Source organism: Myodes glareolus, chromosome 9, assembly GCF_982192425.1.
Source record: "Myodes glareolus chromosome 9, mMyoGla1.1, whole genome shotgun sequence".
Lineage (NCBI taxonomy): Eukaryota > Metazoa > Chordata > Mammalia > Rodentia > Cricetidae > Myodes > Myodes glareolus.
Window position 1 is genome coordinate 87655656 of NC_142034.1, and position 25624 is coordinate 87681279.

A 25624-nucleotide genomic window follows, 5' to 3' on the forward strand; every position below is an offset into this window, starting at 1 on the left:
AGTGAATGAACAAATAAGTCATGCATAAAATCAGAGGAAGAAGTAATACGCAGAAGTAGTTTTAATGTGCAAAGAATGGTTAAAAAAAAAAAAACTGTGGGTGCAGACCCTGGCTCTTGATTGGTCCCTAGTCTGCAGAAGGAGAGGGAAAGAATAAAGAAGGCTTTTCTGGGTGATGAAAAGGTCCTGCTTTGGATGGCAAAGAAAGCCAGAAGCAAGCAGAAGAAAGCCATGTAGTTAATATTTAAACTCTAGAATCTGAATAACCTAGCAAAGCATAGAAAAAGTATTTTATGTGGTGCTTTAGAATTCCAGCACCAGCCTTCTCTGGATCGCCCCGGGGCCAATACCAGCTCTCGCTTTTGGCCGCTTCCATCAAATACTTTGTTTTATGATTTCTGTTCCTCATTACTTATTCCTTCTTGGCGCCTGTATCGCCAACGATGAGAGAATGACGCGGCAAACACGTGCCCGGTACTGACGCATTTAGGCGGTTATCACTTACAATGAATGTTTTCTGCTAGAGTTGTGTTTTAGAGGAAAACAGTAATTGTCTCCAAGACAGCGTCTTGGAGTTAAACCAGTTCTTATCAGCGAACACTCAGCCAGGGAGGCCAACAATAAAAGGCAGTGATCAATCGTTCTCTTCTTCCATCTTCCCCTCTGGAGACAGGCTTTGTATCCCTTCGCTTAGAGTCTCCTGACGGTAGAGCCCCTCTTTCGTGTTCCAGCAGGACAATCAGGCCCCTTTAGAAAAGAGCATTTCCCACTGCCTGCCTCACTTAGGAGTGATGGGGATTCATTGTGTATGCTATGCCCTTCCAAGTCCCTGTTCCTGATCTATACTGCCGTCCAACAGTGGGACGAGAAATGGGGGGACTGGACTCATCTCCCTTCCGTACCACCTCCCCCAAATAGTTCCAGGATGCATTTGGTGGCATTCACACTTGACTGGGATCGCATTTCAATCTGTTCCATCTGATTGGACATGGTGTTTTCTTCCCGTCTGTGGTAATGGAGCACTCATTCCCAGTTCCCAAGGTCATTTTCATCTCAGTGACCTTTTCCATCTCACTTGGGTGTCTGTCCATTACCCACACACCTTCCCCCTTTACCCTGCCTGCTAAGAATGTTGCTTTACATGTGACTTTTTCTGCAGTAAACCCTGTCTTTGATGCATTTCAATCAGTGACTTTGTTGCCGAGAATAATCACTGAAGTTTCCTGGTTTAGATTTCCCCCTATTTCTCTGTAAGTTCGCCTCTTGGTCTTCCTGCTCCAGGTCAAGTAATTTGCTTTACTAGGATGGAAACCTATAGGTTTGGGTAGCTCCTCGTTAAGGTATTAGGATGGCCAGGTTTTTATTTCTTTTCCTAACCTCTGTCCCTTCTCGTGAGGCCTGAAAACTAGTTAGAGTATAAGAGACAAGATCTGTTGTGAAAATAATTCACAGGGAGGAGAAAAAGACATATTACAGTAGGCAGCTGTGGCCTTTCCTGCCTCTACTTATTGATCTTATATTGCTGAAAGGGTTCTGAAGATAAAAAGAACCTGTAAGACAAAGAAAGAACCTCGCCAGGAGAAGAAAGAGCCCTGGAGATGGTGGAAGCTGGGAAATCTGCAGAACCCTCCTTTCACCCAGAACTCGCAGTATCACAAGCAAAACCCTTTCCCTCTCGGGCACTCTGGTTTGGATTTTATGGCATTGGGAGGATGTGGGCCAGATGTTTCAGAAAAATCTCTTCCAACTTTGAAATGTCATGATTCTAAGCAAAGAATGAGAATGAAGCGTAAGACAGCCTCCTGGCTCCCAATGGAACGCTGAGGGGCCCAAGACGCCAGTTTTTCTATATTTCATTCATTCGTTCTTTCTAAGTTGAGCTGCCCAGGATTGTCTCTTAACTCCTGGATTCCAGTGATCATTTTGCCTCTGCCTTCCAAATGGTTAGAGCTGTAAGCTTGCAACACTGTGCCCAGAGAGTTCCCTGTCTTTAAAAACAGAGGCATTTCTCTCCCCTCAAACAGGAAAGTAAACTCCAGCCCTTTTCTGGATTACTGATGATAATGAGGATAAGGATAGTAAATAATTATCGTTGTCATATTTATATAACACTTCCTATTCAATACACAGGCTGTGTCGACTTGCCAGCATATTTGTTACATTTTCCCTGTTATTTTATACAGATAGATATGTTTGTGCATACACAGACACATACATACATAGATGCATACATGCATTCAAAGGTGATAGATACCGACATACATAGTTATATACATACATAGGTACATAGCTCCATGCACATACATACATACATACATACATACATACATACATACATACATACATAGGTGGTAACATTAAAAAGGCAAAATATTTCATATAAACATTCCTAAGTCTGTCTTTTGAGGTAATCCCACAGCCCACAAAACCCTCCTACATTCCATCATGGTCGTGGATAAGAAGCTGCCCGTCTCTGATGGGAAGGATTTTCCCATCTGCCTAATCCACCTATCTGCTGCAGCATGTGACTTTGTGGTTTCAGTTAGCTAACCCTTGGGCCAGGATGCTGCTGCTGCTGCTGCTGCTGCTGCTGATGATGATGATGATGATGCTGAGTCTGACCAAGCCTCCACTATCATCACTAATCATGGTCCCCACATTGCGGTACCACTCTCACCTCTAGAGAACACAAGCGTGTGCATTATTTTGTTATTCCATATATATATGGCTATTTTTGTTCACCATAGCCATGTGGTAAGAAGTCTGGAGGCGCTTTTACCCACATAACAGGTTACTAATCTCGGGGTTGAAGAACTCAGCATCAGGCCCTAATTGGCTGAGGAGCCTCAAATGTTCCATTACCATGTAATGTGCCATAGATGCTGGCATTTCCTTGATTTTTTTCCCCATGCTGCCATTGTTCAATAGGGCTTACCTACTCACATGCCTTAAGCTGTGGTTTATTTACTTGTTTCCTGGTTTTGCCATGGTGCCATTTGATTTTGAGCCTCATTATATATCCAGCCCAGGCTAGCAAATAACTCATGATTCTCTTGCTTCAGGTTACTGAGTGCTACAGTACAGCCATCAACCCAGCCTCTCATTTTGTGCTGTATGGAGAAGATGGATACTGGTTGACTGATACCCACAATTTAAGTACTGATATCTTCACAATACTGTGTTAATATAATCTTTACATCTCAGGCTTCTGCTGACCCCAAACACATTTTCATCTTCATGACTGCTTTTCTTTCGTTGCCTCTTAGCTCTTGGTAGCTTTACCAGCTGCCTGTCAGTTCTGTCTAGCCTACACTATCCATGATGGACATTCTGTATGTTTCACATGAAGCTATAATTGCCAAAAGTCAAAGGACTTCTCTCATTCCAGTGCTGTCCTCATTTGGCTTGCAGACAAGTGCACACAGCTGGGAAGGGGACAGTAACTGGGTCACTGGGAGGGTAGGTAAGTGTTAGAGAGCCTGGGCTATGTGTCCTTATAGCACAGTTGGGTTTTCTGCAGAGCTGTGAAGGTCAAGGCTAAGGCGCTTGAAAGTATAATTAGACTCAAGCTTTTGCTGTATTGCTCCTGTGGATACGGGAGTAGTACAGCATGGAAAGTTGTATCACTTCCAGCCCTAAACTTGATGCTCAGACACCATGGACCAGTAGCATATTTTGATCAAACAGCAGTGATGTGTCTGGTCTGTCACGGCACCGGGCATTGCCTGGTCTGAAGCTCCATCATTAAATTGAGCCTCCTTCTGACATTCATGCAGACAATAGTGACTCTGCTACCTTCTCCTGTCCATTCCACCACAAAGGCACAGGATCCACGTGAGATTTGTTTAATCAGAACAACCCAAAGGTTGCTAAAGCATGGCTGGAGTCTAGTCTGCTTTGGAAAAAAAATTTCCAACGTTCACAAAGTGAAACATTCCTATGCTGGGTAAATTCTATGGTGTCTAGACTTCCCGTGCATTTCATTGTCAAGTGCCGCAGACCTTTGAGTAGAAACTTAGGATAGAAATCGACAAATATGGGGCTACAGAGATGGCTCACTGATTAAGAGCAGTGGTTGCTCTTGCAGAGGACCTGGGTTCAGTTCCCAGCACCCACACAGCAGGTAACTGACACCGTCTTCTAACTCGAGTTCCAGGGGATTCATCGCCCTCCCCTTGCCTCTGCAGTCATAAAGTTTGCGTGCTGTGTACATATTGTAACATAGGAGTGTTTACATTCAGGTAAAACATTCACACACACACAATATTTTTTAAAGAAATGAGTCAACAAATGGGATATACTTTTATTATAAATGACACTGACGATAAGCACACTGTAGGTTTAATTATACCCTTTCACAGGAGAAAAATGGTGGTGATCTTTAAACATGCGCTTGGTTCTTAAACCTTAGTGATGGAGAAAGACAATGTGAAAATGCAGATCTCAGAATGAAGGAAGTAAAGCGCACACCTCATAAGATAAATGCATTTCTCCATGGGTACTGGAGACTCAAGCTTAGTTGCATCCCTGCCTGGAGCTGCATCTTTGGACAGTCTGAACAAAACTGTCTTGGTCTTCTAGAAAACACTCCCATGTTACAATACAACGATTTTCTTCCCCTGAGAGGCCTCTAGTCAATGGATTGTTTACCCCTCTAAAATGAATAGACCAAAATGAGCACTCTTGTTGCCGAGCTGTAGACGAGCAGAGACCAAAGGAAAAGTTTACAGGATACAACATGACATGCACCATCCCACTGTGCAAGTGCTTCTGGGTGGGGGTCCACTTGCTTGTTGAAGACAAGCGCAGCGAGAGAGCTTGAGACCGTGGGGCCAGGGTGGGTGGCACGTTCAGTAAAAATGATTATGGTAAATTGTACGGACCTGAATTTGCCTCGCCAGAACACAAGTAAGAAACCTGAAATGCTGTGGTGCGCATTTGAATCCCAGCACTTGGGAGGCAGGGGCAGGAGGATCCCTGGGATTGGCTAGCCAGTCAATTTAGTCGAACAATCGTGCCACAGGTTCAGGGAAAGAGACTACATCGAAAAATAAGGTGTAAAGTGATTAATCTCAACCTGCCTAATGCTGCCACCCTTTAGCGCCATTCCTCATGTTGCGGTGACCCCCACCCCCAACCATACAATTATTTTTGTTTCTATTTCCTAAATGTAATTTGCTACTTTTATAAATTGTAACATGAATATCTGATATGTGGGATATCTGACATGTGACCCCTGTGAAAGGAAGGGTCATTCCACCCCAAAGTTTCTACCCCATAGGTTGAGAACCCCTGAATTAATGAATGCCACCCAGCATCTATTTCTGGCCTCCACATGTGTGCACATGCACTCACACAAACACACACATGCATGTACCCATACATCATACATGTATAGACATGCATGAACATGCATTCTCCTCTCTCTCTCTCCCCCCCCCCCACATACACACACACACACACACACAAAGTACACGAAGTACAGTGTCAGAGTGCTTGGGAATAAGTCAGTGCTGACACTCATAACTGCCTCCATCACTGCGGCAATCACCAGCTCTGAAGAGCTGCAGAGTCTATGCCATATTCTCTTCTCCATTTGGACTGTTGTTACCCTGGGCAAGTTGTTTAATTAACTTCTCTGTGTTTTAGTTTCACCATTTATAACACAGGGATAATTATACTTCAAGATAATGTGTGGGAAAAAAGGCCTCTCCACTGCACAGTGAGACGCAGACAGCAAGTTATCATTATTGCTTATTAATAGTAATGACGCCCTACATGGACACAGGAATCAGCACTTCTGCCCATAGAACTCAGAACTTTCATTCAAATTCCCTCATTAATCCTGACAGTTACTCTGAGGCTCTGCTGGAGACTGCACAGCTACAGACTTTGCTCTGGGCTGGGTTTCTTCTCTTCTGGTCTTTGCTGTCTTCCACAGCAGCTGCTCATACACGTGGGGTTAGGGCCATGCAGAACCCCCACATCTGTAAGAAACACACGGGGACTTCTGGGTGGGCTGGTGGTGACTTGGCAGCCATTTAAAACCAGAAGTTGGCAAAACATAGCAACCATTCGCTTACTTTATGTCCAAGGTGTGTGTGTGTCTGTCTGTGTGTGTGTGTATATGTATTTTCATTTTCATTGCTCTGTTCCTTCCGATAGTGTCCACACCAGTTGCAGGTTGGATGCTAGACCTGAGATACTCAACTTCAAAGCTGCCAAACTCACGCCCTAACTCTCTCCGCTGTAGTAGGAAATTCTACTCATACACAGCTAGTCCCACAGATCAAGACCCCTGCTGTGTCCAATTAGACTTTAAAGGGGAGCAGCCTCTTTAACATTGTGAGTTTCTGGGGGCTATTTATCTTTCCTTTTGGCTTATCACAACTCTTAAATTACCTCGGCATATGCTTCGTTGCCAGTATTTTTCAACTCATTTGCCACGGGAAACATTTTTTTTTTTGGTTTTGTTTTGTTTTGTACGATATATTCCAAGATAGTGTTGGGGGTGGGGAGATGTTCGTTAACAAAGTAAAGAAGGAAATAATTTCCTGAGCTTTTAAAAGTCGTAGAATGGTCGTTCGAGTATGGGAAGAACCATAAGGCAAGATTCAGAAACTGAGGTCGGGTGCCCGCTTTGAATTTCATTAACCTGGCTTGCGTGAACCTACAACTTAGAAGACAGGCAGGCTCAGTATGCTGTCGGGTGTGGTAAAGTCATGCATGAATGCAGCCAATAAAGTATTGTAGTGTTCAGTACAGCTCAAGACAGCCCCCACTGTCTTAGTTAGGATTTCTATCACTGTAAAAAGATACAATTGCCACAACAACGCCTTTTTTTTTCTTTTAATGTACATTGGTGTTTTGCATATATGGTGTTTTCTGTGTGTGAGGATGTAAGATCTTGAAGTTATAGACAGTTGTAGGCTGCCATGTGACGCTGTGAATTGAACCCAGTCCTCTGGATGAGCAGCCAGTGCTCTTGACCACTGAGCCATCTCTCCAGCCCAACCTTGATGACTCTTATAAAGGAAATGAATTATTTAATCGGGGGGTGGCTTACAGTTTCAGCGGTTTAGTCCCTTTTGTCATCCTGGCTGGAAACAGGATGGTATGCAAGCAGACATGGTGCTGAAGAAGGAGCTAAGAGTTCTGCGTCTGAATCCCCAGGCAGCAGGGAGAGTCTTTAGGCCACTAGGCCTAGTTTGAGCTAGACCTAGTTTGAACTAGTTTGAGCTAGTTTGAGACCTCAAAGCCCACCCCTTAGTGACACACCTTCTCCAACAAAATCACACCCACTCCAACAAGGCCACACCTCCTAATAGTGCCACTCCCTATGGCCAAGCATTCAAACACAGGGGTCTATGGGGACCATTCCTATTCAAACCCACTGTGAATACTGACTTCCTAAACAGCAGGATGGGATAGCTTGTCATAATCAACATAAAAAGGTATACTGTCACTGTCTTAGTTAGAATTTCTATTGCTGTGAAGAGACACCATGACCACAGCAACTCTTACAAAGAAAAAAAAAACATTTAACTGGGGTGACATACATTTTCAGAGATCTAGTCCATTATCATCATGGTCGAACATGGGGGTGTCCAGGCAGACATGGTGCTGGAGAAGAAGCTGAGAGTCCTACATCTTCACTAGCAGGCAACAGGAAGTGGTCTGAGATACTGGGTGGTATCTTGAGCATATATGAGACTTCAAAGCCAACCTTCACAGTGACACAATTCCTCCAACAAGACCACACCCACTCCAACAAGGCCATGCCTCCTAATATTGTCACTCCCCTATTTTCCTCTTTGTTTTTCCTATTTGTTCTATTGTCACTATCCTCTTTTCTTTCAAATAACCATACTCACCAAGTCCCCTAGCACTCCTGTACCTTACTAGGTAGACAATACTATGAGAAGAGAAGTGTTCTATTTCTGTGTTTTGTTTTGTTTTTACCTACAAAATATTGTGCCTGGCTTATCAAAAATCTAAGGTAACTCTCAAATGAATGGATGGGAAGCAAATAACTTGGCTTTCTAGGTCTATGGGAGTTATATGCGCCATCTGTTAAGATTCAGAATCTAGGACATGATTCCCCTATCTCAACACCAAGCCAAAGCAGGACATTTGCTGCAAGGAGAGTGGTCAGTGTGACAGGCCAGGACCACAGCCTAGCAATCTTGACTTTAAGTCTGTCCATTCTCCTATTCCAACCCCACAGCCACACTACACTTCTTCTAATTGTCAAAAGAACTGAGCCCTTTCAACGTCATGCTTGTATGTCCTGTTCCACCTGACCGGTCTTTCCTCATGTCTCTCATGGCAGACCTAGGCATTTACTCAACTGAATATCATTCCCTTGGGCAGCTCTGCCGTCTAAACTGGCTCCCTTGACTGTTGGCAGCATCTGCAGCTCTCAACATGTGCCTAGCACTGAGTCTATAACTAATAAACACCTGTTTGGAGATTGACAAATCCTTATCTGCGTTTCCCAAATAGTCAATATGTCTACTGGAGTTATTTTCCCAAAGCGCTAGTTAAAAAATAAAATGGTCTAAGGCTCAAAACAAATGTGAAATTTTCTTTTGCCTTCTTATAGATTACCGGTATTACCCTTGAGATGATGGAGGGAAAGGGCAGAGGGGGAATGGAAGACCAAAGGGGGAAAGATTGCTAGAGTGGGAAAGAAGGAAGGAAGAAAGGAAGAAAGGAAGGGAGGGAGGGAGGAAGGGAGGGAGGGAGGAAGGAAGGAAGGAAGGAAGGAAGGAAGGAAGGAAGGAAGGAAGGAAGGAAGGAAGGGGAGAAAGAAGAAACTTTGCAAAAAAAAATTGAATTAGACAAAATTGCATTGGGGCAGTGGTTGCTAACATTACTCAGAGCCATTAATTTACTTACAGTAAATAAGACTCCATAAGAACAGATTCCTTCTTTCCCAAAGGAATTTGACCCCAAGGAAACATTATCCTTCTTCCTCTTCCTCTTCTTCCTCCTTGACATCTTACACCTTCCTTTTGTCTCCTTCCCTCCTCCTCCCCCTTCCTCTTCACTTTTTCTCTTCTTTCTCCACCCTCTGAACATTTTTGGAGCTAATCTTAAATGGCATCCATTTGGGGGAACAGTAAATTAGGACCCGCCATCTGCCGAACTGGCACCGTACCGGTGGCACACTAGTCATTTGAAGTTTGTCATTTGCTCTGCTCCCTCTGCCTTTTATTAATGAAGGAAATGATCCTCACAGAGTTTAGCTAAGTTAACCAAATCCACATACGCAGCAAATCAAGCATAGCAGCTAGGACGTGAGCCATCACTGCTGGATTCCCTTGGCCTGGGCCTTCTCACCGCCCTGTGCTCCTTTCCCAAATATTGCTTCTAATTACTTCAAACAGAGGTTCTCCCTCGCAAGCACCTGCAGAGCCTGTAGCATACAGATTTCTGCACACCGTGCTGTATTCAACAGTCTAAGTTGGCATCCAAAACTTGGTGTTTCTGAAAGTTTCCCAGGTGATATCGGCTCCTGCTGGTTTCAGACCCACGGTTTGAGAGCCGGTGGTCTAAAGCTCGGCTGTTATTGTTCAATGTTTTATGTAAATAATATTGTTGGAGGCTTGAGAAACTGAAGTCTTGGGGAGTTGTTCTGACTGCCTTCAATGATAGTAATAATTCATTCCTATTCCTTAAACGTTCGTGAGACATCTACCATTACAGATGTCATATAACACACAGTGACGTTATATAATAGGCGATGAATCAAAAGCGGTGAAGCCAGGCACTTGACCTTAGAGAAAGTCCAGTCGAGTTGGTGGCAGCACGGGTGGGAAAGGCCTTAAGAACAACAGACATAGCCAGCTCCTGTGGTACGGGGACGTTGTGTGCCCTGACAGATGCAGAAAAGACTTCAGGTAACACCAGCAGCAAGTAAAAAGATGTAGAGAAAAGAATGAGCTAGAGTCTGGGAATAGGGAGGCTTGAAACGCTGAAGGAACGACTGTGAAGAAATATGTCCATATTGAGGTTCTACCGTGTTCTCTGGTATAGTCTGGTCCTCCAAGACTCATGTGTTGGAGGCTTGGCTCTTGATGTGGCAGTATTGAGATGGTAGACTTTTAAGACAAGGGGGTAGATGGGAGCTCTTAGGTCATATATTGGAAGCAATTAAGGTACTTCTTTTGCTGGTTTGGTAATGATTTTTGTTTCTTTGTTGTTTTTGCCTTAGATATGTGTGCATGCGCACGCACATGTTCATATGTATGTGTGTGTGTGTGTGTGTGTGTGTGTGTGTGTGTGTGTGTGTAGATCTGAGGTTGATATCAAGAGTCTTCCCTTATTTGTTGAGGCACGGTCTCTCACTTGAACTCAGAGTTCAACCGTCTGACTAGTCTTGCTAGCCAGCTTGCTTCACAGATGCCCTGTCTCTGCCTTCCGATTGCTGGAATAACAGGAGAGCCACCACACCCACGTAGCGTTTATGTGGGCCTGGGGATCTGAACTTGTTCCTCATGCTTGAGCAGCAAGCACATTAACCACTGAGCTATTGCTCTAACCCAATTAATGTAGTTCTTATGGGGACACTTGTCACTCCCTGGCTACCTATTTTGCCATGTAATCTCTTTTATTCACACGCACCTTGGCTATTGTGATTCCATGGGCCACGAAGCCCTCATCATAGTCAAACCAATACCTAGTCTCTTCATTATCCAGAACTGGTTGCTATATAAAAATTCTCTCTTTTTCCAAAGTTATCTAGTCTTTGGTGTTTGTTACACTCATGGATAAAAGACTAAGGGGTATGCGTAGGGATTTGGAGCTAAAATACATGGTCTGGCCACCATAGATTATATGGAAGTCAGAAAATTTGTTAAAATGGTCATAAATGAACCACGACACTCTTCATCAGCAGGTATTACAGTGTTTATTCAATCACCTTTAATCTATAGATATGTGTTGGGTGATGGAAGACCTAAAAGGATAAGCAAACTCTGAGTCTAGCCTCTAGAAAAAGACAGAAAACATTCACAATAGAAAATCCAATAGAAATACCCTTATTAAGAAATGTGGACAGACCAGGCTGTAGTGGCGCACACCTTTAATCCCAGCACTTGGGAGGCAGAGACAGGCGAATCTATGTGAGTTCGAGGCTAGCCTGGGCTACAGAGCGAGTGCCAAGACAGGCTCCAAACTTATGCAGAGAAACCCTGTCTCGAAAAAACAAAATCAAAAAAGGAAGGAAGGAAAGAAAGATGAAGAGAAGGCAGGAAGGAAGGAAGGAAGGAAGGAAGGAGGGAGGGAGGGAGGGAGGGAGGGAGGGAGGGAGGGAGGGAGGGAGGGAGGAAGGAAGGAAGGAAGGAAGGAAGGAAGGAAGGAAGAAATGTGGGTAGGGGCTGGAAAGATGGCTCAGCAGCTAAGAGTGGGGACCAGAATTCAGCTCCCTGCACCCGTGTCTAGCAGCTCACATCACCCTGTAACTCCAGCTGAGATGATCCAGCACCTGCCCTGGCTTCCGTGGACCTCTGCTCTCACATGTATACACCACCTCCACGGGTGCACGTGTATGCTTAAGTGAAAAAGTTTTACAAAAATTTTTTTTTAAGTGCAGGGACTAAACTGAAAATCTAAAATGAAACAAGAAGAGGCTCCTCTCTAAGAGAATCCCATATACTCTATGACAAATCAGTGAACCCAGCCCAGCAGGAGGTGGGACAGGTGTGTTACCTCTGGCTGCTCTTACCTCCAGCGGTAAAAAGGATGCGCTTCCTCGCCTCACCTAGAAGGCAGAAGTGGGAGCTCCAGATGCGCTTACCCAGGAACGTCCATTAGCGGCATGCCGACATTTTCCTCCTTGCTAAATGGCCAGAAAATGGCCAGTGTGCGCGTCTCCCTGGCCTGATTAAAGGGCGGCTGTACCGGGATCTAAATAATTACTGCAGGAATCTTTGTAACCACCCCAAATGAGTTAACTCAGTTTTGGCCTATGATGGCAGAAAAACATCTTATGTTAGGCTCGTCACCCTATCATGCTTCAAAGGATGAGAGGCAGAGGCCTGCTGCTCTCTTCCCTGGCTCTCTGATTAATCCACACTTTTAGAATATGAGTAAGGACTGACTGATGAGCTAGTTTAGTTTAGCTTTGTAGGATTTTTTCCCCCAATTTAGCAAGCAATGAGGAGCCGTCCTATTTCCAGTCCTTCATTTGGCTCTTAAGTGTCATTTGTGCCATTGGCTGAACTGATACAGCTTTGGGTATTTTTTTCCTCCTGCTCAGAATGCAGGCAAGTGTCCTTCTCCCGTAATTATAAAGTGTTCAGAGTCAAGACAGCCCTGGTAAACTTTGCTTTTCGGCCCAAAAACAATATTAGCTAAAGGGCTGGTTGTAATACAGATGCTTAGAAAAGTAGGGGGGAAAAAATCAAGTCTTAAAAAGGTTTACAAACCGAATTCCACATTATATTCATCATCTTCCTTTCTTGCTATAAACCCAGAAGAATTCGGGTAGGGTTGCTATTTACAGCGATTCCTGTCTGGAGATGTTGGATACAGATTTATCTGCCTGCCAGGTCACCATTACCTGTAAAATCTATATGAAATGAAAGAGAAGAAACCACGTCCTTCCAAGTAATAGAGTAGTCTGGCGATAGTGTGGATGGCACCTATATTCTTTGCTGCGTTTGTGAGAGCTGCCTTGTGTAAGTCTCAGCATCCTTGTTGTAAAATCAAGATATTTAGAGATGTGGACATAGATGCCCAGACTCAGTGATAGCCCGGAGCACAGATGAATAAATGACAGATAGATAGATAGATAGATAGATAGATAGATAGATAGATAGATAGATAGATAGATAGGTAGATAGATAGATAGATAGGTAGATAGAGAGATAGATAGAGAGATAGATAGAGAGATAGATAGATGACTATTTATTGATAGAAGACAGACAGACAGAAAACAGATGGATAGATGATGGGTGTAGATGATGATGATAATGAAGAAGATAGATAGATAGATAGATAGATAGATAGATAGATAGATAGATAGATAGGATAAGTAGAAAGATAGAGATAGAATATGACATAATTGATGATAGAAAAACAGATGAACAGACAAATAAATAGACAGACAAATACATTATGAGCAGACAGGGAGGCAAGGATAGAAAATTCAGTTAGGAGCCTGGGAAATTCCACAGAATGTGAATCGGACCACACATCACTTTCTCACTGATGTATTCTTTTGCATCTCATGGCACTTGACTGCACCCCTAACTAAGCATTAGATGTGGAGCTAGTGTACAAAGTCCAGCCCTTTCCTAGTGAGTAGTCACTCGAGGGACAAGTGCTTGGGCAAAAGACATGACTTGGTCCCAGTCCCTGTTAATCTGTCTTTTTCTCCAAAGACCTTTGGTTAGAGCATTGCCTGGGGTAGTTTAATTGACCCAGACCTAAGGGACAATCTCAACAAAGTCACCTTCGCATGACTCTATTTTAAAAGGGGATAGCTCAATACCTAGTGTTGTAGCTCTCAGTTTGGCCAACGAAGACCAGTAACAACAGCAGCTTCTGAGCCCCAGTATAAAAAAAGGAAATTCTCGTTGTCTGCCTATCCCTCCTTTCCTCAGAATTAGGAATGTTAAAAGTGGGCCCTGGAATATTGCCTTCCCAGGCTCTCTGGTGATACTAACCATACACTGAAATGATTGAACCATTGGCCTAGCAGCTCGGACATGCTTTGCTCTTCCTCTGAGCTCTACTTAGCAGCCTAGGATTCAAGCAGAACTCCCTCCAGGAGTGAGAAACACTCAGAGGTTCTTCTGATGTGAGAGAGCTGCTGACAACTGTGGGCCAGGGGGTTTCAAAGCTCCCCAGATGCTCTCTGAAGGAGCAAGACGTGGAGGAGTTCATGTGGAGGCAGAGACATGGCAAACTGAGAAGAACAGGATTAGAGGTGGGTGGAGTCTAATGAGAGTCTGATGATGATTGCAAGACCCAAAGTAAGGAGAAAGTGACCTGCCAGTAAATTGTTGGGGCAGTGGCCACTTGGGGCTTTGGTGAGAATGGTGGTATAAAACCTGCACAGAGGAGAAGTGAAGAGGAAAACTGAGAAGGAATCAAGCCAGCTCTGAAGTTTTGAGTGTGGTTCAGCAACTGGTGTGCAACCCTTCTCACAGCAGGCAAGACAGATTTTTGAGACCAAAGGACTTCTTACCTGGAAGGAAGGAGCCAAATTTGCCTCTTGGAAACTAGGGCTGTGTTAGATGGGGACACCTCGCAGGCAGCTGGAAACTGGATCCGGACTTCAAGATGAAGAGACAGGAGAGAGAAAGAGAAGAGGACAGATGATAAAAGGAAAAGGAAGGCAGTGAAGAATGCTGAGGATTCTGGGAAACTGTGAGAGAATGCCCATTTGGAGCCTAAGAAAGGATTCCTTGGCTAAGAGAACAGAAGTTTGAGGACAGCGCCTGCAGTAAGGCCAACGTGTTCTGAAAAGAAGAAAATATAAATAGAAGTAAAAGAAAGTTGAGGAACGAGGCTTAGGAAAGTCACACTCAGGTGGCCTCCTCAAAGCTGAGGGAAGGGTTTTAGAGTGCCTCGGGCCCCTGGGATGCCAAGAGCCTCAGATGTGAGAGAGCAAGGAGGCTCAGGGGTTGGAGAGGTGAAGTAGTTTGCGGAACATCATGATAACAGAAATAATCATCACCCATGGTCTCATGTAGACCAGGCTCTTGGCCAAAACACTTGTGTGAGCTATTCATCAACCCTTGAAGTGCCAGTTCAACCCATTTTGCAGAATAGGAAACTGAGACATAGATATGTTAAGTGTCTTTCATAAGGATACACAGCGGGGGCTCTTTGCGTATCCAGCCAGTGTAGCTGCTCAGAGATCACCCCCCTCTTTGGAAACCAATATGAGCCAGTAGAGTTGGGATTCACCTCGTGCCTGGGAACTCCAGAAAGAGCTATCAGTCTGTCCCCTGGTGAATGAGGACATCTTGAAGGTGGTTCTCCAGAGAGTTCTGGTCTGCAGCAAGCAGATTCCCGCTGTCAAGAAAATACTGTTGGCCAGATGAGCAGGTGCCAAGGGGGATAGAGCGCAAATACTACACCCACCCTGACAAAAAGTTGTCGTTTGGACAAAGAGAATTAAATAAGAGTGTGCTAAATTAATGGGAAAGGTCGTGTTTCGAGCCACTCGCGCAAAGGCGTTCTCAGTTAGTTTTTCCTCTTCCTTTGGCTCACCACTCAACGGAGCGTGATGAACATAGGGGCACGAAGCTCCTTCTCATGGTGCTAAAGAAAGTTGACACAGCACCTGAGATGTGAACACCTCGTCCTCTTCTTCACAAATTTTCCACCCTGCCCAAACACCACTAAGGAATAAACTGACAAGGGGTGACAGCTGCTTCACCGGGGTGCTTTGTGAAGCCTCGCAGGCTAGGAGATCTTAAGCTGCAAGCCTGCTCAGGGGCTTCCCTGGCAGTGTTGGAAAGCATCCGAACACTTTGTATCCAGGATGCTCGGGTAGGGGAAGGAATTAACATCTGTGTGTCATGTGGGTACGAACACCGAACAGCGGGTACTAAGAGGTTAAACCATGTTCCCAGCAGGCAAGAGAACATTTTTCCCCCAACCTTGGCGTGAAATTTTCTGTATTTATATTTGTTTTCAGATTTGGGCTGCTCTGATGATCCAAAGTAAAATTTGGGAGTTGTGGTAATGATTTATGAGCGCAGGATTTTCAAACATCATTTCCCCGTGTTTGGAAAAGAAATTTGGCTGTGAGAAAAACATCGCAAGGGAGCCTGCATAGAGGAGGCCACCGCAGATTAGTCTCTGAAGTGGGAAGATTGGAGGACTGGCCCTGTTTTTTAAACTGTTAATTTTCATGTTAATCACAGGTTTGGCTAATAACTACCTGGTTATGGCTTCGGCAGAGGAAGACTGTCTAAAATAGGTCAAGCCTGCAGTGAGCCCTGCATGTTCTGTCCTGACAGAGGCTCAGGAAACTGTGACCAGAGCAAGGGAGGGGAAGGGGAGATGGGATTGATGTCACTATCAACCCTACCGGGGAGGGAAGGACAGTGGTGACAGCCCAGGGGACTCCTCTGATGGAGATTGGCAGCTCAGGGAATACTCTCAGGAGTCCTGCAGGGGAGGCAGGATAGTAAAAACCATCTGAGACAGCGGGGCTCTGAAATATGAGTGCCTTTTAACCCTCTGGCTCCCCTTTCTCGTTAAGGATCTGAGTTAGATATGTTTTTCTTTTACATACTATTAAGGTGAGAGAACAAGGTGAATACACAGACAAGATTAAAGAACATAATAAACACCCTCTGAAATTTAGCACCCAATGATTATTACTGCCTAGTTTTTGATATCAGTTCCACGTCTCCCTTTGCAAACGCGAAAGAGAGAAATCAGAGTGAGCAGAGAGGTTGGCATGGTTGCCCACAACAGAATATTTCTAGCACCGAGGATTAGTCCCAGCACATAGTAGACACTCAAAAAAATATTTGTTGATGTAAGGATGAAGGACATTTTTATTATTCCATCATATGTAATAATGTAATATACTATATATCATTATATATATAATTACATTTTTTACAGTTGTCAGCTACCAAGATGACAATCCTTTTATAAGGCAATATATTACACCAAAGGTCAGCATACAATGGCACCACAGGCAAAAGTTTGGGCTCTGAGCTGGGCCTGGTGACATAGGCCTGGACTCCCAACGGTTTTCGTAGCTGAAGCAGAAGGATCAAAAGTTGAAGCCTGGCTGTAGATCCAGAGCAAGGTCACTGCCAACCTGAGCTGTTAGTCAGGACTTTTCTTGGTGTGAAGAGAACTGGCTGAAAAGGCTTTGGTCATAGTGTTTGACTAGCAAGTGTGACATCCTGAGTACCACAAACAAGAGGGGGAAGCAGAGGTGGAGGAGGCCATGGAAGCTGAGGAGGAGGAGAAGCAGTTTGGGCTCCAGAATAAGACTGCGTGAATTGGGATTCAGGCTCAAACCTTGCTAGGAGTGTGATTTTAAATAGCTGCTTAGTTCCACTAAACCTCGTTTTTGTTTCATTGTTTTTTGTTTGTTTGTTTGTCAGACAAGACAGAGCAGCAAACATAACCCATTTCACCACGTCCTTTGGAGAGGAAATGTGCGTCATAGCCCACCTGATATGCATAGAGTCACTTGGAAAATGGCAGGATTTGCAATATTATTACACATTGCTAAGTTATTATTTTCTTTCCAGATTCAGGATTTCCAGATCAATGCAGTCCCATCGTGTTAATAGATCAAATTTATCTCAGCCACGTCTTATGGGCAGACACCCTTGAGCTTTCAGTCTCTGTTGGTGCTGTTGTAACTTAATGATACACAATCGTCAAGAAATAAAACCAGCCTAGATGTCCATTAGTAGAGACACGGACAAAGAAAATGGGGCACATACACACAATGGAATTTTATGTCACTGTCAATAAAACTAAAATTTCCCAAGAAAATTGGTGTGGGTGGAAATGATGTTAAGTGAAAGAAGCCAGACTCAGAGAGATGTGTGTGTGTATTCTTGAGATGCCGAGCCTAAAGTTAAAAGTGTATGTATAGCACACACACACACACACACACACACACACACACACACACATACACACACACAGAGTTGTAGGTCATAACACTAGAAAGAGACCCACACAGCTCAGTAGTGGAACTCTTGCCTGGCAGGTGTGTGGGGCCCTGGGGATGAATCACTGAAAGGTCTTCCTATGCGGAAATTTCTTTGCATAGCTACAGTTATTTCCTCCTAAGGAAATTTATAGAAGTAAGTAATTCGTCTTCTGTTTAACTTGAGATTTATGATATGTTGTTACTGGAAGGTGGCGGCAGCAAAGGTAGCACCCACAAGATCGGGGCTGATTTTTTGTTTTGCCTCGGGAGCAGGGATTTCCATTCTCCCTGACCGTTTCTCACAGGTCTGCTTGAAGCCTCTCCTTCTGCTTCTTCAGGCGGCCCTGAGTCAGGCCAGGGAGAAATCGTCCCAACAAGCAGCGTATTTTAAGCAGTGTGTTCTGGGTCTCTGGGTACACACTGCAGGTTTACACCTCTCCCAAGAAGTCAGGATGTGTGTCAGAGATACACCAGACTATTGCCTTGGATGGATCTAAATAGCCAAGTGTAGAAAACATGGCGCAATATTGAGCAGGGTCTATAAGCTGTCTTCTCCTAGTGTGAACTTGGTTTGCAACCTGAAGCCTCCCTGGAGGAGACAGCTGTGTTTCAGGCCCAGTTCAGCAGGTTACAGTGTCATTACAGTCTAATTAGCTGACCCTTCCATCACTAGATGTAGCTTCCAGGCCACTCTAGCCACGCTGGTCCCAGCTTTTGCCTCTGTGACACAGATAATACAGCCTGCTTCCTGGGGCTGCCTGACTTAAGAGGCTTAATCCCTCCTATGAAGTTACCTCCTCCAGAGGAAAACTGATAAGACGGTTGTAACAACTCCCCAGAAAAATGGAATGGATTGTATAAATAAAACGTCCTGGCAGCCAACGCATCGAGAATGAGACCCAATGTCACTAAGTGTTTTAGAGTTCTCTGTATCTTGTGAGGGGAGCCGCTTTCGTACAGCAGAGCCGCGACTCCGCCTGAGAAGTGATCGTGTGTGACAGTTAGCTTTGGTACTCGCCACTCCGTAGGAGAGGCACAGGGCACTTAGGTTGGCTGTATTTGTTCTGAACAGGAAAACAAATCTGGCATTTTTTTACATATGATTCTGTACTCCTGGGAGAAATAGCTTTGGCAGCCTAAGGGAAATGCAGTTCAAATGACAGCAGCCTCCGCAATGTTTTCTTGCACTTTAAGTAAATCTGCCATGAAAATACACTCTTGTGATAATAACATTAATTGGCTTGACTGAATCATTCCACGTGTACCTAGCATTGGTGTGTGACTCATAACTACGAACAATTCATAACCGCATGCGACTTGCCAACATTCAAAACATTTTTTCAAGGGACTCAGAAACTATGTTTAAAGCGAAGATGCTCTGTTATTAAAAGGGGAGTTGAGGAATCATTGTTTGAATTTGGCTAACAGATCCATTTAACAGTCACTGCCTGTTACTCCAAACCAGAACTTTCCTCAGCCCTCTGGACCTAACAATGCTCGGGAAAGATGTGGTCTCTGGTCTCCTTTCTATACTAAAGGGGGATTTAAACTGTGAGATCAATGAACACATGGTGGTTTGTGGTGTGGTTGCTATGGCAGAAAGCTACCACAGGATGAGACAGAAGGAACCACCAAGTGAGGCGAGGAGATGAACTCAGAATAGAAAGAAAGGCTTTAGAGGAGGTAGTGTTTTAGCTAAGCTATGAGAACTAGACTTCTGGTCATTGTGTGACAAGGTGTGGGTAGCTAGGTAGGAGAACGTGGGGATGGGGGGATGGGGAGGAGTGGGTAGGGTGGGTAGGGGTGGGTAGGAATGGTAAGAGTGGGTAGGGGTAAGTAGGAATGGTAGGGGTGGGTACGAATGAGTAGGGGCAGGTACGTGTTGGTAGAGGTAGAAAGGAGTGGGTGGCTGGGCAGAAAAGGGTACAGGTAACTAGAAATGGGTCAGAGTGAATAGGTGGATAGAAGTGGGTAGCATTGTAGGGGTGGGTAGCTTTGTAGGGGTGGGTAGCTTTGTAGGGGTGGGTAGCTCTGTAGGGGTGGGTAGCTTTGTAGGGGTGGGTAGCTTTGTAGGGGTCGGTAGCATTGTAAGGGTGGGTAGCTTTGTAGAAGTGGGTAGCTTTGCAGGGGTGGGTAGCTTTGTAGGGGTGGGTAGCTTTGTAGGAGTGGGTAGTTTTGTAGGAGTGGGTAGCTTCGCAAGGGTGGGTAGCTTCGCAGGGGTGGGTAGCTTCGCAGGGGTGGGTAGCTTCGCAGGGGTGGGTAGCTTCGCAGGGGTGGGTAGCTTCGCAGGGGTGGGTAGCTTCGTAGGGGTGGGTAGCTTTGCAGGGGTGGGTAGCTTTGCAGGGGTGGGTAGGAGTCAGGTGTGAGGACTTTGAAGGAAACAGCAAAGAAACACCTACACGACAGGGAAGGTTTGGGTCATGTAGAGCAACTACAGAAGAAAAAGCTTAAGACGCGAACGTAACCTGCCAGGGTAGAGACGCATAAGTCAGGATATTCAGCAGCTGCTGTAGGTCACACAGGCAGTGAGTTCAGACTTTCTGGATTTTCCTAGAGAGACTCCAAGTGTCACTACATACCTAAGGAGCTTGTCTGTCATCCCACGAATATGGACAAACTGAGGAAAATATGCCTAGTCGTGTACTAAGTCAGAAAATAGAAAATACATCTCCCCTAAATGGATCATTTGTCTCAGGAGCCCCAGAAAGTCGACTTCTCCAAGGGATTGAACAAGCCACTGTGGTCTTTCATTCCCAAGGGCCATCAGATGCCATGGAGTCATTCAACCTGAGTGTCCATGTGGCTCACTGAATTCTGCCTGGAAATGATCTGAACTTTCTGCATCTCAGGCTCCTTGCTGGTGCAGCAGGGATAAGGCATAAGAAGCAAGAGTGCAGCTCTTTTTAGTAAATTACTACTTGTGCTAATTGAGAAAACCCAGTTAAGTTACTCAGCAAAATAATCCAATAAGGGCTATGCAAAGACAAGCTATTAATACTGGTAATAGCATTTCACAAGTGCGTATCGAGCACCTACCACAGGCTAGATTCTCGCACGTCCCTGCAGCTGCCACAGGAGCAACACCCAGCCCTGGTGGGCATGGAGAGTCTGGGCTTTGGTAAGAGAGGAAGGCCAGCTGGGGAGCCTTCCTGCTTCTCTCACCACATCTGCCTTCTGTTGAGACAGCTGAGAATGCAAAGGGAATCCAATGAACAAAACACCCTGCATGTATGTCTCACAGTCTGTAGACAAGTTAAGTTATTGGTAATTGGTAAATGTAACCCAACTATCCCGGTTTTCTGAGAATTGTCCTGATAATAACACCAAAAAAAAAAAAAACAAAAAACAAAACAAAACAAAACAAAAAAAACCCACAAGCAAGCAAACAAAGTCTCATCCAAAGGACAAGTGATACTCTGACTGTAAGGTTTGGGACAGGGAGCAAATGACTTTGTCTTATTTGGCAGTCACAAAGCAGACAGAAAGTCTCAGGCAACTGTGTGCAGGTTTAGATTCTCTACCTGTCGAGTGAGCGCTTAAAACTGGCCCTTATTTCCCAGGACATGGTTTCAGAGGAAAACTGGGCTTTGCCTCGTGTCCTGTGTAACCACAGATTATGGTTGGATGGATGAGAGCATGATCAAGATCTCTCCGGGGTATCTGCATACAGAAGCTGACAGGCTAAGGAGCAAAATGAATCAACTCCCCAAAGCCGTCCTAAGTGCTTCTTAGGAGTCTGAAAATGTAACTTCCAACCCCATCAATTTGTGATGGATTGGGAGAGCATGTGTCAATTAGAAGGTAACGGGGACACATACAATTGCCACTAACGACTCTTCACTGGACAAGAGGTAGACCTGCGGAATGAATAAAAACAAACATCCTGAATATGAGAAAATGAATTTGCAACAGCTCGCAGCAATGCTGCACTGTCAGAAGTTGGGCCCACAAGGAGGTTTTTCAATGAGAACATCTGGTTTTAAAACTCCCCGGGAGGGGATTGGGTGTGGAGGAAGAAATTTCAAGAAATCCCTGTGAGACCTTTTTAAATTTAGCACTCAGAGCACCAATATAAAAATACACCAGCGTGCAGATGAGAAAAAACGAGGGAGTCTTTACCAATAGGAGGATTTGGGATATCTGTGTTGGAGAAATTCTTTTGGACAAAAGCGGAGAAAATGACATTATCTGTAATTAGAAATAATAATGTGTAATTGCTTCATTTGCCATATTTCTACAGTTCTGATTTAGTTGAACAATGTGATCATTATGCCACCAGCTTTCAATAGAGGTGTCACAATGAAAAATAATTGCAATATTCCACAATATTAACTGCACCCTAATTGCAAAAGTTTTGAAATATAATTACCATGAAAGCTAATGCGACAGGGAACATTAAGCATAATTAGTGTTTTTTTAAAAAAAAGGAAAAACTGTTAGGGGCTTGTTATTGTCTAGTAAGGTAGCTTCAAATTAGCTGGCTGTAGAGCACTTTCATCTAGCCTTTCTATAATTTTCATTATTAGCACAGACTGTAATAAATTTATTTGACATAGCTCACACCTGCCAACCCTGCAGGAGATAACTTATAATGTGTGCCAGCCCCAAGATTTCCCACTGAACCTGTCAGAGCTTCCTACAAGGAGGTAGCCAGGAGTGAGGTTATTTTAAAAAAAATAAATAAATAAATAAAGTAAAATTTAAAAAAAAAACCCTCAATTGCACATTACACAGTTCGGCTTTAACACTTAAGCTGTGTTTTAAGTAATTTCCATAGAAAGCCGATGCACTAGGAATGCAATTAAGAGCCTCTTGTGGGCGGGACTAAGCAATCAAATCAGGCAACATTTCAAAGAGCTCCTGAGGAGCAAACCACTCTCCAGTGACTGGCAAAACCTGATGGGGGGCTCCACAATTAGTCTGTGCACCTGTTTGTCCAAGTGTGCCCCTGATTTTTCTGAGAAAGGCTCCGCCACCCACCAGCCCCGAACTCGGTGGCCATGATCCAACCCCTCAATCTCTCCTTTGACCAAGCTCTCCCCAAGATCTGCGTTTGGGAGTGATCCCCTTCGCCTTCTGCCCACTCTGGTCTCAGCCTGTCTACAGTGAGATGTAGGAGTCCCTTCTGGATATGACTTGTCCAGCTGATATGGGGGCAGGGATGTTCTCTGCACATGGCGTGCAGCTCCAGGGACCAGCTTTCACTGTGGTTTCTGTATAGCCCTGTACCTTGGGGCCGGGCAATGTGAATGAGGTTTCTCTTGTTTCCTGTCTCCTTTTCTTTATTTCCTCCCCCCTTAGACTCTCCGCTGAAAGGCTGCGTTATAATTCTTTGACTAAGACAGAGAGAAGAGGAAACCGAAAAGAAAGTTGGAGGAGGGTAGGGATTTGGGAACGCTGACACAGAAATCCTTAAATTTAAGAAAATCTTCTATTCTAGAAGGCACAGCAGATCAAATTTAAAAGGGAGCAAGCCAACTTAAGCCGGCAAGAAACCTGAAATACAGCACACGGTGTCCTTGTTTCTGAACTATAAAAACACAAGGCTGGAGACACAGCTCAATGGTATAATGTTTCCTAACAAGTGTGAGGTCCTGGGTTCAACATGACGGCACCATAAGAAGGGAAGTGGGAAGAAAGAGAAGGGAGGAAGTGGGGAAGGCAGGGAAGAAAGGAAGAGAGGGAGGAAGAGGGGGAGGGAGAGAAGGAGGGAGGAAGAAAGAAGGAAAAAAGAAAGGAAGGAAGGAAGGAAGGAAGGAAGGAAGGAAGGAAGGGAAAAAGGAAAGGAAAAAGGAAAGGAAAGGAAGGGAAAGGAAAGGAAAGGAAAGGAAAGGAAAGGAAAGGAAAGGAAAGAAAAGGAAAAGAAAGGAAAGGAAAGGAAAGGAAGATTGCTGTTATGGTACATAGACCCTATCAGACAGATACGGACATACAGACAGAGACAGAGAGCTGAACAATGATTGTCACTTTACAGGCTGTCTCTAATAATGCCAGGTGTAATACTAAAAAATACTATAAATGATAGTAGACAACAAATAAAAAAACATGCTTCTGTTAAAGTTTGCTCTTGAAAAATATTATTTAGTTCATCCTAATATGTAAAAGTATTTAAAATATTCGTGTGGTGTATTTAAGAAAAGCAACAGTAACCTTTTATCCCCCTTGGAGGCCGGCCGCACAGACAAAGTGTCCCTAATTTTGCATTAACAGCCAAACTTATTTTTCAAGATTTGTTTTTTTTTTCTGATTATCGAGGTGGGGGGCGATGTTATGAGTATTTGTGTGCAGGTGCCTGCCAAAGAAGAAAACTCTGGATCTTCTGGGGATGAAACCTGATGGTTGTGAGCCTCCTGAGGGGTGCTCAGAACTATGCTGGAGTCCTCTCCAACTGGAGTCCTCTCCGAAAGCAATAGTAACTCTTAACAGTAACCTAATAGTAACTCTTTTCAACCCCACAAATAGTTTGTATTGCGTCATTTCAACCTGGCAGAGCCAGATGGCACTGAAGTTCCTTGAAAACCGAAGTTCTCTGGTTCTGGGAGACATTAAGTCTTCAAGAATGACAGCCACAGAGGGCAAATGGCATTGGCTGGGGCATTCCTATTGTCTGTGTGCGCCTTCCTGCCAATCCTCCACTCTCAGAATCACTCTTTTCTAGGCTCCGTCTTGTTAGAACCACACATTCTGTTAGCAGCAGATGAGGCTGCAGGTGATGTCTGGGGACTCTTGGCAGTCACCGTGGGCTCTAAATGCTTGAAGGACGCACTTGTCTTGCCTTGTCAACCATTGCTCTGTCTCTCCCTCCCACCTGCTCCCTCCCTCGCTCTTTCTGTCTAGTCTTCTCCCAGCCAAGCCCTCAGAGTTTACCTTCTCAACAAAGACCCCCTTGCAAAAGACACAGGAATGCTCAGCCTCTATGGTTGTCCAGGAAAAGTATATTGCTTAATTGGAGGAAGTTAGCATGGATCAGGGCTCCTCTGCAGGTCTACAAAGAATGTGCATCTCAGGAGCTTCCCTTAGTTCAGCGCTCGACGCCTATAATCTGCTGACGAGACTGCCTTTCGATTTCTGGAAAGGGGTCATATATTTTCGTGGTTATGCATGGCTTAAATAATGTTTAATGCTTATTATGATTCCTTAGTGTGACATTTCTGCTGAGTTTTATATTTTCCTTTTCTTTTCTCTCTCTTCAACAGTTTTTTTTTTTTCAGTAAACGTTGAACCAGTTTTATTCTCCTCCAAACTTGAGCGTTCTTTTTATAAAGGGATTCAGAAAAATCAAACTAGAAATTTACAGCATAAATTTTAAATCTTGGATGCCGCAAAGAGATCTTTCTGCTTTGTTCTGTGTTGGTGTTTGCAATTGAGATTTTGACAGAGAAATGGACCAAAGGTTTGATTATTGTCTTGTGTTCAGAATATTAAGTCTATTCTCCTTATGCCGTTACCCTGTGTGGTCAGTAGCTTTCTGTCTCCCTTCTCTAGGAAATGAGGGGCCCTATAAGAACTGTTACAATGTCATCATACAATCACCTTGAAAGGCATCAACATCACCATAACTCAACTACTGACCTTCCTTGATAGTCACGTGGTCACTCCTTTGTGCTTGCCGCTGCAGAGGTTAGCCTCAAGCCTGAAGGACTAACCCTTTAAGGGTCGTGAAATCTGCATTTGCAAAGATTAGAAATCAAAGTTTTAGTTGAAAGCACAAAGAGAAATAGTGGTGGACTTGACTCAAGGATTCAAATCACTCAGGTGTCCATGGAATTATGAAAGGATCATTTTACTTGGAAAAGAGAAAAGAGACTTAGGGTAACATGTGCATCGTGGGTAAAGCAACGCATAGATTATTTGAGTCATATCCCTAGGAAAAACCAAAGCTTTCTTAACTAAACTATTTCCAGCTAGCACCTTGCTTTAAATTACAAGTAAGATCCCCCCCCCCAATGAAAACAAACATGTTTG

The 25624-nt window shown here is 44.3% G+C and overlaps 1 protein-coding gene across 4 annotated transcripts in view; it reads left to right on the forward strand.

Moving 5' to 3' along the window:
• Positions 1-25624, forward strand: part of Tenm2 (teneurin transmembrane protein 2) — a 1241175-nt gene that overhangs the window by 881262 nt on the left and 334289 nt on the right. The window lies entirely within an intron of this gene.